General features: G+C 44.5%; 1 protein-coding gene across 1 annotated transcript in view; it reads left to right on the forward strand.

Moving 5' to 3' along the window:
* Positions 1 to 6,394: 6,394 nt before the first annotated feature.
* The window catches only part of LOC120915114 (apolipoprotein A-IV-like), a 39,166-nt gene continuing 31,953 nt past the window's right edge, over positions 6,395 to 13,607 (forward strand). Inside the window, exon 1 of the mRNA XM_040325363.1 lies at positions 6,395 to 6,552. The gene's annotated coding sequence lies outside the window, so the exon portion shown is untranslated. The remainder of the gene's footprint in view (positions 6,553 to 13,607) is intronic.

Here is a 13,607-nt window from a genome sequence, read left to right on the forward strand (position 1 = left end):
TATGTTCACGTCGAAAGCAATAATGTTTTGCTGCGGATTTTCGAGCATGCGCACTGGGATGTTTTCAAGAACGGCGGCCGGACAGATACGCGGAGGTATCTGAATCCGGCCCATGGGGTGTATATCATTTTATTTAGTTTACTGAGGGCATCTAGTGACAGAAAATAAGTAAAGTGGGTGACAGCTCCACACTGAAGGTGAGTAATTCAGCAAAAGCTCCTTTTTTAGTTAATATTTTAATTGGCTTTTAATTTTTGTATTTTTAAGAATAATGTAATATGAATTGATTAAAACACAACATTTATTAAAAACTTGGCTTCAATTATCATCCTTTTAAGATGTTATTATCTTAAAGGTTTACTGTGTTTTTCTTTGTTTAAATAAATTGTTTAACAGAGAAAAAGGTTGGGTGCGTTATCTGTTGTTAGGTACAACTTCCTTTATTAATTTGTATTACTTTTTTAGAAGGTCAGAGCATATTAAAAATCAATTTAAATCAATTAAAAAATTATCATTTAAGTTATACATGTAGAAACGTTCATGGTTTCTTTGAATTTTTTAAATATAAAGGGTAGGCTGTAGAAATGTAGCATTACTTATGTTTGGTCTGCAATTAATATTTCTTACTGTAGGTGGCAAACATGTATAAGGCTAATGGACCTATGATGCTTCTTGTATTTATACAAAAAAATAGTATTGAAACATTATAATGGCAATACTTAATAATGTGTGTCAAGCTAATGACATATTAATACCAGCAACCATTTATACTAAAAACGTTGATGTAATACAATTAAAGAAAAGTAATTTCAAATATTTTGTAAGCTGTGTGATATTACAATTATTCATGTGTATTATTGTTTTGCATTGTAGCAAGTTTTTCATCAAGTTCTTTAAAGGGTCACTAAAGGAATTTTTTTTTTTTAGCTAAATAGCTTCCTTTACCTTACTGCAGTACTGGTTTCATGTCCTCATTGCTCGTTTTTGCTTTGATGTTGCTGTAAAACCGCTGTGATCTCCACACTTCCTGGTTGTCTGGCTCCTTATAACCATCATACTGGGAGCTTTTCACAATGGTCTAAGCCAGGGGTCCTCAAACTACGGCCCGCGGGCCACATGCGGCCCGCGGGGGACTTTAAACCGGCCCGCCCGTCCCTGACAGGCAATGCCGGCCGGTTACACAGCAATCCCGCTGTGTCACGGAGATCTCCGTGAAACACAGCGTTAACAGTTCCGGCGCGCTGTGTTAAATGTCCCGCCCTCCTCCTCCTAGAAGACTAGCTCGTGTGATAGAGCCAGCGTGCTGTCTGTCACACAAGCTAGTCTAGGAGGAGGAGGAGGGCGGGACATTTAACACAGCGTGCCGGAACAGTGGGGGAGCATCGTGACAGCCAGACTGACACAGCACAAAACAGTAAGGAGGCTGTGAGGTGCTTACAATGGGGGGGGGGGGGGGCTGGCTTATTTTTAATGATGATGATGATGATGGGGGGGGGGAGGTGACTTGCGATTGTGAGGGGAGCTAAAGTTTATTTTTAATGATGATGATGATGATTGGGGGGGAGGGGGGGTGACTTGCGATTGTGAGGGGAGCTAAAGTTTATTGTTAATGATGATGATGATGATGGGGGGGGGAGGGAGGGGGGGTGACTTGCGATTGTGAGGGGAGCTAAAGTTTATTTTTAATGATGATGATGATGGGGGGGGAGGGGGGGTGACTTGCGATTGTGAGGGGAGCTAAAGTTTATTTTTAATGATGATGGGGGGGGGGGTGGCTATATTGTGAGGGGAGCTAAAGATTATTTTAATAATGATGATGATGGTGGGGGGTGGCTGGCTTGCGATTGTGAGGGGAGCTAAAGATTATTTTAATAATGATGATGGGGGTGGGGGGGCTGGCTTGCGATTGTGAGGGGAGCTAAAGATTTTTTAATGATGATGGTGGGGGCTGGCTTGCGATGGTGAGGGGAGCTGATGGGTTTTTAATGATGATGATGATGATGGTGGGGGCCTGGCTTACGATGGTGAGGGGAGCGGATGATTTTTTTTAATGATGATGAAGGGGGGGCGGGGCCTGGCTTACGATAATGATGGTGGGGGGGTTTAAACCAGGGGTCCTCAAACTACGGCCCGCGTGATTTTTTAATGATGATGATGATGGTGGGGCTGATGATTTTGTAATGATGATGATGGAGCTGATGATTTTGTAATGATGATGATGGCGGAGCTGATGATTTTGTAATGATGATGATGGAGCTGATGATTTTGTAATGATGATGATGGCGGAGCTGATGATTTTGTAATGATGATGATGATGGTGGAGCTGATGATTTTGTAATGATGATGGCGGAGCTGATGAATTTGTAATGATGATGATGGTGGAGCTGATGATTTTGTAATGATGATGATGATGGAGCTGATGATTTTGTAATGATGATGATGGCGGAGCTGATGATTTTGTAATGATGATGATGGTGGAGCTGATGATTTTGTAATGATGATGGCGGAGCTGATGATTTTGTAATGATGATGATGGCGGAGCTGATGATTTTGTAATGATGATGGTGGAGCTGATGATTTTGTAATGATGATGATGGTGGAGCTGATGATTTTGTAATGATGATGATGGTGGAGCTGATGATTTTGTAATGATGATGATGATGGCGGAGCTGATGATTTTGTAATGATGATGATGATTTTGTAATGATGATGATGATGGAGCTGATGATTTTGTAATGATGATGGAGCTGATGATTTTGTAATGATGATGATGATTTTGTAATGATGATGATGATGGAGCTGATGATTTTGTAATGATGATGATGATGGAGCTGATGATTTTGTAATGATGATGGAGCTGATGATTTTGTAATGATGATGATGATTTTGTAATGATGATGATGATGATGATGATGGAGCTGATGATTTTGTAATGATGATGATGATGATGGAGCTGATGATTTTGTAATGATGATGATGATGGAGCTGATGATTTTGTAATGATGATGATGGTGGAGCTGATGATTTTGTAATGATGATGATTTTTTAATGATGATGATGATGGTGATGATGATGTAATGATGATTGGGGGGCTTGCATTGTTCTTGATCGGCTTGCAATTAATGATTGTGGGGGGGGGGGGGTTGCAATGAGGGGCTTACAATGATGATGGCGAGGGGGGCTTGCAATGAGGGGATGATGATGGTGAGGTGGGGGGGCTTGCAATGATCATGATCGGTTTGCAATTAATGATTGTGAGGGGGGGCTTATAATGATGAAGGGGGAGGGTTGCAATGATCATGAGTGGCTTGTAATGGTGAGGGGGGAGGGCTTGAAATGATGGCTTGAAATGACGGTGAGGGGGAGCTTTCAATGATGGTGAGGCGGGCACTGATTGGGCGAGCATTGATGGGCGAGCATTGATGGTCAAAGAAAGTTAGTGCTGGTATATTTGTTTTGTAGCGGTGTGTGTGTGTGTGTGTGTATATATATATATAGGTATTTTACTAATAGCAATTTGGAATCCCTAGGAAAGAATGATGTCGAGAAAAAGAAAAATTGACTCGGAGTGTAGGATATTCAAAGAACAGTGGACTTCTGATTACTTTTTCATGCAGTACAAGGAAAGAGCTGTGTGTCTGATATGCCAGAATGCAGTGTCTGTGTTCAAAGAATACAATTTGCATCGACACTATCAAACTCAACATAAAGATGAATATGATTGTTTGGTCGGAGACGTGAGAAAAGATAAAATATTAAAACTGAAAAATACATTGACAACTCAGCAAAATACTTTTGTGAAGCAGAAGCAGCTAAATATTTCATCCATGCGAGCAAGTTTTCAAGTTGCCAAGCTAATAGCGTGCACTGGCAGACCATTCGTGGAGGGAGAATTTGTTAAAGAATGCCTTCTTTCTGTTGCCAAAGAGATGTGTCCAGAGAAGGCCGATTTATTTAGTACAGTGAGTCTTTCAGGACCTACAATTACACGAAGGATTGAAGAAATGGGAGACAATTTGCATCTGCATTGGCAAAACTCTGCAAAAAATCTTTCCTATTTTTTATTGGCACTCGACGAAAGCAATGATGTTTGTGATTCTGCACAACTTCTAATTTTTATTCGTGGGATGAATGACTATTTCGAAGTCACAGAAGAGCTTGCTGCACTGCAAAGCATCAAAGGAACAACTACAGGAGAGGATATCTTTGAAAAGGTTTACCAAACTGTGAATGGTTTGGAGCTGGACTGGGCTAAACTAGCCAGTGTGACAACTGACGGTGCTCCTAGCATGGTGGGGTCTAAGAAAGGAGTAATTGCTCGCATTAATCAAGAGATGGACAAACGCAACCATTCTCATCCAATAGCCATACACTGCCTCATCCACCAACAAGCGCTGTGTAGTAAATCACTGAAGTGGGACTCTGTTATGAAAATTGTGGTATCTTGTGTTAACTTCATTAGAGCTCATGCACTAAACCACAGACAATTTCAGGAATTTCTGTCTGAGCTAAATGTTGCCTATGGAGATGTTCTGTACCACACAGAAGTCCGTTGGCTGAGTCGAGGGAGAGTTTTGAAACGTTTCTATGACTTACTTCCACAGATTACAGCTTTTCTGCTTTCAAAAAACAAAGAAGTACCAGAGCTCAATGATGCAGAATGGAAATGGCACCTTGCCTTTCTGACAGATGTAACGGAGCTACTCAACAGTTTCAATGTGCAACTTCAAGGAAAGGGGAAGCTCATATGTGATATGCAATCACATGTGAAAGCATTTGAAGTTAAATTAGGCCTCCTCATCAAACAAGTGAAGGAGGAAAACTTCTGCCATCTCCCCACAACTCAAAACCTGTTAGCGGAAAAACCAATGGTTGCATTCCCAAACAAAACATGTGTGGATTCACTGGAAAAGTTGCAAAAGGAGTTCCAATGTAGATTTAAAGATCTTCATCTCCATGAACAGGACATACAGCTTTTCCGTAACCCATTTTCTATTGACATTGAAAATGTGGCTACAATTTACCAAATGGAATTGGCTGAACTGCAGACTTGTGACTCTCTGAAAGACGCATTCAAGTCAAGCAGCCTTCCTAATTTCTATGCATCTCTCCCCTCTGAGACATATCCTAATCTCAGGAACCATGCACTTAAAATGGCAACTATCTTTGGCAGCACTTATGTCTGTGAACAGACTTTTTCCAGAATGAAACATTTGAAATCTCCAACCAGATCTAGACTAACTGACGCACACTTGCATCACTTGTTACGACTAGCAGTGACAAATATGGAACCGGACATTGACCATCTCATTAGCCAAAAGCAGGCCCATAGTTCCCATTGAAATACTGTTAAGTTTGTTGGTTTAAAGTGGAGGTTCCACCTATCTAACAACTTAACCTTAAACACAAGGGCACAGTTAGCCTAAAAACCGTTCGCCAAACAAAAAATTTTAAAACGTTTGTTTACCTTTCTTTATGGTCTGTGAAGCAGGCACTTCCTGGTCTGTCTGAGTGGGGCTGGGCGTGTCTATTTCTTTCCAGCATAGGGCTTCAGAATGCCAGGAGCTAAGATGGAAACGTCCATCGCTGTATTTTATAAAGTTTACTTTATGATGAATTAAGAATGCTGGTGCCTAGATTCCTGGGACGGGTGAGTACATTATTGTACATGTACTAAGCGGGAGAAAGGATTTTTTTTTTAAAAATGAATTTCGGGGGAACCACCCCTTTAACTTTACTTGTTATTCATTTTAAATATTGTATTTGTTCCCATTTTGTTTTTTTCACTTCAAAATAACATATGTGCAGTGTGCATAGGAAATTGTTCATAGTTTTTTTATAGTCCGGCCCTCTAACGGTCTGAGGGACAGTGAACCGGCCCCCTGTTTAAAAAGTTTGAGGACCCCTGGTCTAAGCTGTCATTACTGTGTGTCTAAAACTTAACAGAACCAATCAGATTCATTTTAAAAACAAAACACTGCCCTGGATTTGTTTGTTTTTGTTCTGTGGGTCTCTTTACTTCACATAAACATGAAACCAGTTTAAAAACGAAAGTGAAACTACAGGCACATTATATGATTGAATTTAATCTATTTTTAATCATTTTTAAAAGGAATCAGTTAACTTTTATGTCTCTATACCCTGTAAACAGTCATTTCAGCAAAAAAAAATTTTTCCTTTAGTGATCCTTTAAGCTAATGTTATTGGTAAAGCTGCTCTACTATTGAATGCAGGCTAAAGCTAGCCCTACACTATTAGAATTTGAAAATTCATTTGAACATTTGTGCAAACATTCTCATCAGTACATTTGATGACTTGACGAATATTGATTGAAAGTACTTAAAAAAAACATTTGCTTTTAACATTCGATTTTGGAGTGAATGGACTCTCCCAAACTAAAACCTTATTTGCTATTTAGAAAGTCGTTGGAGAAAATGTTTTCATCCCGTTCCTTTGAAATTTCTTGTCATCATGGTTCAAAACAAACTTTGATTTGACCCCACAGAAAATGGAATGATTTGGACATAAGCGCAAGTGATCCACTACTGTAGGGTGAGTTGGATCCATATTGGAGGGTAAGAGTATTAATTTCTCCCCCCCTGTTCAAAGGTGAAGGCACCCCCCGGTGATGTTTTTCAACAGCACATCATTTTTGTCTATATAGAGATCGGTGGAGGTTTCTGATCATCTCTTCATATTGATCTTGGACACTTACTGATGATCCTATAGTGACATATGTCACGGAATTCACTCTGAACTTTGGGCCAGATCCTCAAAAGGGATACGCCGGCGTGTCTACTGATACGCCGTCGTATCCCTGTTTCTATCTATGGAACTGATCCACAGAATCAGTTTCCAATAGATAGGCAGAAGATCCGACATGTGTAAGGGACTTACACTGTCGGATCTTAGGATGCAGTACCGCAGCCGCCGCTGGGGGCATTTCTCGTCGCTTCGGGTATTCAAATTACCACTTACGGACATCCACGAAGCTTTTACGCTTCGTTTTTTCTCCGTAAGTATTAGTTTGCAAATGCAAAATTAGGGCTGCTTTTACAAAGTGTAAACTGTTTACACCTTGTAAAAGTATATCCTTCTTTCCCGCGACGCTGTTATTTTTTTTTTTTTTTTTTCGCCGTATCTTTCTTTTTTCCCGACGCAACTTTTTTTACCCGGCACGATTCACAAAACTTGGCGTAACGTAATTTCGCGCAATGCACGTCAGGAAAATGACGTCGGGAGCATGCGCACTCGCCCCATTAAATTAGGAACGCCTTGCGCCGGACGGATTTAAGTTACACCGCTGCAAATTTCCAGGTAAGTGCTTTGTGGATCGGGCACTAACTTGGTAAATTTGCGGCGGTGTAACTTAAATGGGAAAAGTTAAGTTACGCCGCCTGGCTGTGGATCTGGCCCTTTGTTTATATCTTATTTAGTGATCATTTGATTCACTGATGCAGCAATGTTTCATGAATTTATATTATGTACACACATATGATATGTTTATAGGCACAGAGGTTTGCATTATTATTATTTGTTCATATATTTTCATTTAATATTCATGCTATAGGGTGAGGTCAACTCATCTCTTCTTACACTTAGCGCTACACTTTTTATTCTTACTCCAGTGTGAAAGCCTGAGGGCTTTCACACTGGAGTGGTGCGCCGGCAGGACGGTAAATTTTTTTCCTGCTAGCTGCATCTTTGAGGCACTGTAGGATCGATAAATACACCACTCCTAATACGCCCCTACCCATTGAAATCAGCGGCGCTTTGTGGGCGGTTTTAACCCTTTTTTTGGCCGCTAGCGGGGGGTTAAAAAGCAGCCCACTAGCGGCCGAATAGCACCACAAAAACGACAATGCCCCCACCGCCCCAGTGTGAAAGGGCTCTAACTCCTCACTCACCTCTTGTATTATTTCACTTATTCTCCTCTGTATTTTCCTCCTCCTTCTCACATCACTGCATGAAGTGGGAGGACTAACGTCATGCAGGAACATTGCTACAGCCTCATTGGCTGAGATTTCAGAAACCGGCATTACTGCACAGCTATTGGCTGTCTTTCAGCAATGTAGCGGCCCTAATGGCCAACCAAGCCCCCCTTCACTTGCCATTAGCTGTTCTTCTTTATTTCTCTTATAGGCAGTAAAGCGGGTGCTCAAATTAATGGCTGCACAGCTGTCACTGAAAGCAGCCCACTGAGCCATTGTAGTCCCAATGGCCAGTACATGCCTGTACACAGGTGAGTATATTTGTCTACAAGGGAGCGAGGTGTCTGATGATCATGATGCCTTGTAACTTCTCAACAAAGTATGGTAGAACAATGAAAATGGTACCACATGGAAGTGTATAAATGTATCTTCACTTTGAGACTAAAGATTATTACCTAACTGTAATTTATTGTTCTTTTACTGCAAGTAACATTTGTCTTGGCCAGATCTACACATCATACAATTACATCTGGTGGCTTGTGAAAACGGAAAATTGTATCATACTTACCAGTAATTTTCCTTTCCTGGTGCCTATCCATGGCAGCATACTAGTGATAGAGCTCCGCCTCGACTCCTCCCTCAGGACTAGTGAATAGAATAAATTAAAGGCATAGCCCCTCCCCCAACATTCTCCGTACTATAGAATACTGAGGGTGGGATCGTATGCTGCCATGGATAGGCACCAGGAAAGGAAAATTACTGGTAAGTATGATACAATTTTCCGTTTTCCTGGTGCCTCCATGGCAGCATACTAGTGATAAATAACTAGCTTGACGCGGGTGGGATAATGCTTAACAATAAGAGTTTTTAATTAGAAGAGGACATAGCAGCCTGAACTGCCCTTCTTCCGAACTCCACCATTGTGAGAGCTCCTGGGTCAATGTGGTAGTGCCTGAGAAACGTGTTACGAGACGACCAGGTGGCTGCCCTGCACACCGTCTCCAGCGATACGTTAGCCCGTGTTGCCCAGGAAGTAGCGACTGCTCTAGTGGAATGAGCATTCACTCGAGATGGAGGCTCCATATTCTTCGCCCTGTAGGACCTCTGTATCAGCTTCACAACCCATGATGCCAGAGTCCTGATGGAGGCTTCCTTGCCCCTGTGTTTACCAAAAGGTACGATGAACAGTCTCTCCGAGGTTCTGAAGGAGCCGGTGGCTTCTAGATAGGCCTTGAGTGTTCTGGACACATCTAATTCGTGGCAGGTTTCTGTATCAGTATCTGCAAATATTGGTAGAGCCCAAGGTTCCAACAGGTGGCTTGTAGAGGCGACCTTCGGCATGAACCCTCTGAGTGGGCGAAGTTCCACCCTGTCAGGGAAGAAAGAGATGTGGTCTTCCCCAATTCCTAAGGAGTGGAGTTCTGAGATCCTCCTACCGGAGGTGATGGCTAGCAGAAACGTTGTTTTCAGCGTTAGGTTCCATAGGGTTATTTGTTCTACTGGAGCAAAAGGTTGGATTGACAGAGCCTCGAGAACGAGAGACAGATCCCATTTAGGGAAGGATCGTCTAGCAGGCGGACGGATCTTCAGGACGCCCTTAAAGAAGATGACTAGTAAAGGATCTTCTGCCCACCTTTTACTGGTTGCGGCTGAGATTGCTGCTACCTGAACCTTGAGGGAGCTTAGACTAAGGCCTAGGTCAAGTCCTGTCTGAAGGAAACCTAATACATGGTTTGTAGAGGGAACGATAGGATCAAAGCCGTTATCGGCTGCGTAGGACAAGAACTTATCCCAGATCTTCGAATATATAGTATTCGTTGTAGGTTTCCTGGCTTTTAAGAGGGTTGAGATGACCCCTGACGAGCAGCCTAGGGACTCGAACCTTTGCCTCTCAACTTCCAGACTCGAAGGTCCAACCTCTGAGGGTTTGGGTGAAGCAGTTTGCCCTGCAGCAGAAGTTGCGGGAATGCTGGGATCTTGACTGGTGGACTCACACTGAGACGCATGGCAAGTGGAAACCAAGGTCTCTTCGGCCAGTACGGGAGTATCGTCAGTACCTGCACTGATTCCCTGAGTAACCTCAGGAGGAATTTGAGTATCAGTGACCGCGGAGGGAAGGCATATGCCGTGGAGAACCTCCATGGGCATGTCAGGGCATCCACTGCTTCGGCTTGCGGATGTGGAAACCGGGAGACAAACCTGTCCAGTTTGGCGTTCTCCGAAGAGGCGAACAGGTCCACCTGTGGGGGATCCCAAGAGTTGGCAATCTGACGGAACACCCGTGGGTGGAGCGTCCACTCGTTGTTGTCGCAGAATCTCCTGGACAATGCGTCTGCTTCCGTATTCAGCTTGCCTGGGAGGTATACTGCTCGAAGGTCCAGGAGGTTCTTCTCTGCCCAAAGCATGATCGGCTCTACTTCCTTGAGGAGCGACCTGCTGCGCGTGCCCCCCTGTTTCTGTAGATACGCAACCGCTGCCCTGTTGTCCAGGCGAAGCAGAACCCTCTGACCCTTGACTTGAGATGTCAGGGAAGTTAGTGCCATAAAGGCTGCCCTCAACTCTAGGATGTTGGACACTACGCCTTGGGTGGAGAATGACCATTTCCCCTGTACTTTGGATTCCCCGCAATGGGCTCCCCAGCCCTGTCCGCTCGCATCGGACGTAATTGTGGTCCAATGAAGGGACCCCAAGTGACGGGGTCTGGAGAGGTTCTCTGGTTCTGTCCACCATTGAAGACTCCTTCGCATCAGACCTGTGATCAGGATCGTCTGGGACAGTCGACGTTTCCTCCACTGTGCCAAGAAACCAGTCTGAAAGAATCTCAGGTGCCAATGGGTCCATGGGACCATGGGGATGCAGGCAGACATAGTGCCAATGAGGCTCAGGCATTGTGAGGCCGTTAAAACCGGACTCTGGATGGTTTTGATCATTTTCTGAATGATAATCTCCCTCTTTGGCGGTGGCAACGACACTGTACCCCTCAGGGTGTTGAATGCTGCGCCCAAGTAGACCATCTGTTGAGTTGGTGTGAGTTGGCTCTTGTCTAGATTGACTAACCACCCTAACTCCCTTAGAGTTTGGAGCAGAATGGTTCGATGGCACATCAGTTGCTCTGGGCTGCTTGCAAGGAGTAGTATGTCGTCTAGATAATGATACACCCTTAAGCCCTTCTCCCTCAGGGGGGCTAGGGCAGACAATAGGATCTTGGAGAATACCCTGGGAGAGGTGCACAGCCCAAAGGGTAGAGCTTGGAACTGAAGGTGAGTATGACCCACTGCAAATCTCAGGTATTTCTGCACTGTCGGCTGGATTGGAACATGCAGGTATGCGTCCTGGAGATCGACAGAGATCATCCAATCCAACGGCTGGACTGCTTGGATTATTGTCTGCAAGGATTCCATCTTGAAGCTCTCGGTGTGAATATACCGGTTGAGCCTTTTCAGGTCTATCACAGGTCTCCATCCACCCGTCTTCTTGGGGACGAGGAATAAGGTGGAGTAAAAACCCGTGAATTGCTCTGCCAAGGGTACAGGAATGGCCGCTTCCTGATGCTGGAGTGACACTAAAAAGTCTTTTAGAGCTTGAGCTTTCAGGGGAGAAGATGGAATTTCCGATTTCTTGAACGAGCTCCGAGGTGGAGTTTGAAAAAACTTCCAAGAGTGCCCCCATTGAATAGTGGACAGAACCCAGGGGTCCTGGCAATGGGTGGCCCAGGCTGAGGTGAAATGTTTTAGCCTGGCTCCCACCGGGAGTGTCAGGGATGGCTCGGCGTCAAAAGGACTGCTTTTGCTCCTGAGGAGCCGGAGGGGCTTTCATCTTCCTGTTCAAGAAGGATTGCTGAGTGCCTCTCCAAGGTCTTCTGTTGTCTCTGAATTGACCCGAATTTCTGAAGTCTCTTGAATCTGAGCGGCGGAACCTAGAGGGACCGCCTCTGAATCTTCATGTTCTCCTGTCTTGTGGGAGCATACCAGACTTCCCTCCTGACAGCCTAGAGATTGCGTTATCCATCTTATCTCCAAAAAGCGCCTTCCCATCAAAGGGAATCTTGCACCAGCTCTGTTTGGATGAAAGGTCAGCTGACCAAGGCTTCAGCCATAAGGCCCTTTTTGCCATCACAGAGTGTAACATAGATCTCGCTGAGCATCTAATGGTATCAATGGCAGCGACTCCGACAAAATCTGCTGATAGCCTGAGTTCCTCTAAAGCTTTTATTATGTCTTCTGTTGGGACGTTCTGACGCAGAGCAGTCTCAATGTTATCTGTCCATGACCTAATGGCATTAGAGACAGACGTGAGGGCGATGGCTGGTTTACAGGCCGCTCCTGCCGCTAAGTAGCTCCTCTTTAGTTCTAGGTCAATACGCCTGTCTAGGGGATCCTTGAAGGAGGTGGAATCCTCCATTGGTAAGGTCACGTTTTTGGCAAGGCGTACTACTGATGCATCCACCACAGGCATGGAGTTTAGTGCCTGTGTTCCAGACTCTGGTAAGGGATACAACTTGTTGAGCCGGGTCAAAGAGAACTTTTTATCAGGCTTTGCCCATTCGTTAAAAATGACCTGGCTAATCTCCCCCATTAATGGGAAAAGAATCTGCTTCCTCTTGAGAAAGGGAAAATAGCTTGTCGCCTCTTGAGGGGGATCATCCGCCTCTTTCCAGGAGATTGCTGACTTAACTGCCTGGATAAACGGGTTTACCAGGGAAAAGCTGAACCCTGAGGGCTCTGACTCCTCTGCTGAGTACTCCGAGTCATCTCCGGGTGAGGAGTCTCTGCCTGACCGATCAGTCGGTAGTACAGGTTGCCCGACTGTTGAGGGCCCCGGGAGACTGGATTCCACATTCTGAGCCTGTGGTACCTGCGAGGTCGGCTGAACAGGGACAGAAGCCAAGAGCTTGGAGAAGGATTCCCTCATAGCTTTGTCCAGCAGTTCTACTGCATGCCGATTTTCCTGCTCGCGGTTGGACGCATAGTCCGTAAAGCAGTCCTTACAAACTACCTTGTCGGGTAGTGGCGTAGCCCTGCATGTCCAACACTTCTTCTTTCTTTGGCTTCTAGAAGATGGAGAGTGATCACTCCTGGATCTTGACCTCTGTGATCTATGGCGTGGAGATCGGGATCTTCGCCTAGATGAGTGGGACCGGTGTCGCGAGGAATCTGATCTGCGGACTGGGCTGTCATTATCACGAGATCTTGATGACTTTCTGGTCCTCTTGGAGTGGGCAGGGCTACGGTGTAAGGAACTCACGTCAGAAAACAGTGAGGGCACTTTTTTTTTTTTTTTTTTTAATACTCACGTATCGTTGGTCCATACCTAATGGTGTGAGGATCTTTGTTACGCGGCGAATGACTCATTGTAGAGCTTGGGCGGAAGGATCGGCTGCAAAAAAATATAGAGAGGCCGAAAAAAAATAATAATAATAATAATAATAGCAATAAGTGAGAAATTTGAACAAGAAAGGCACCTGTCTACAACCTTCAGACAGGTGCTGCTATGCTGGCACTTTCCCCCCATCTTCTCCCCTCTTACCAACACTTTTTTGGGGCTGAACCTAGCAGGGCTTAGCATCTGTCACTGCAGCAACAGCCAAGCCCTGTTCTAGGTCCTTATTTGAAGTTTTCCTGAAGGAAACCTTCCCCCAGGATCCGCCCCCAGCCAAGAGACTGGAAGTAAGGGCAA

The sequence above is a fragment of the Rana temporaria genome, chromosome 10 (assembly GCF_905171775.1).
Source record: "Rana temporaria chromosome 10, aRanTem1.1, whole genome shotgun sequence".
Taxonomy (NCBI): domain Eukaryota; kingdom Metazoa; phylum Chordata; class Amphibia; order Anura; family Ranidae; genus Rana; species Rana temporaria.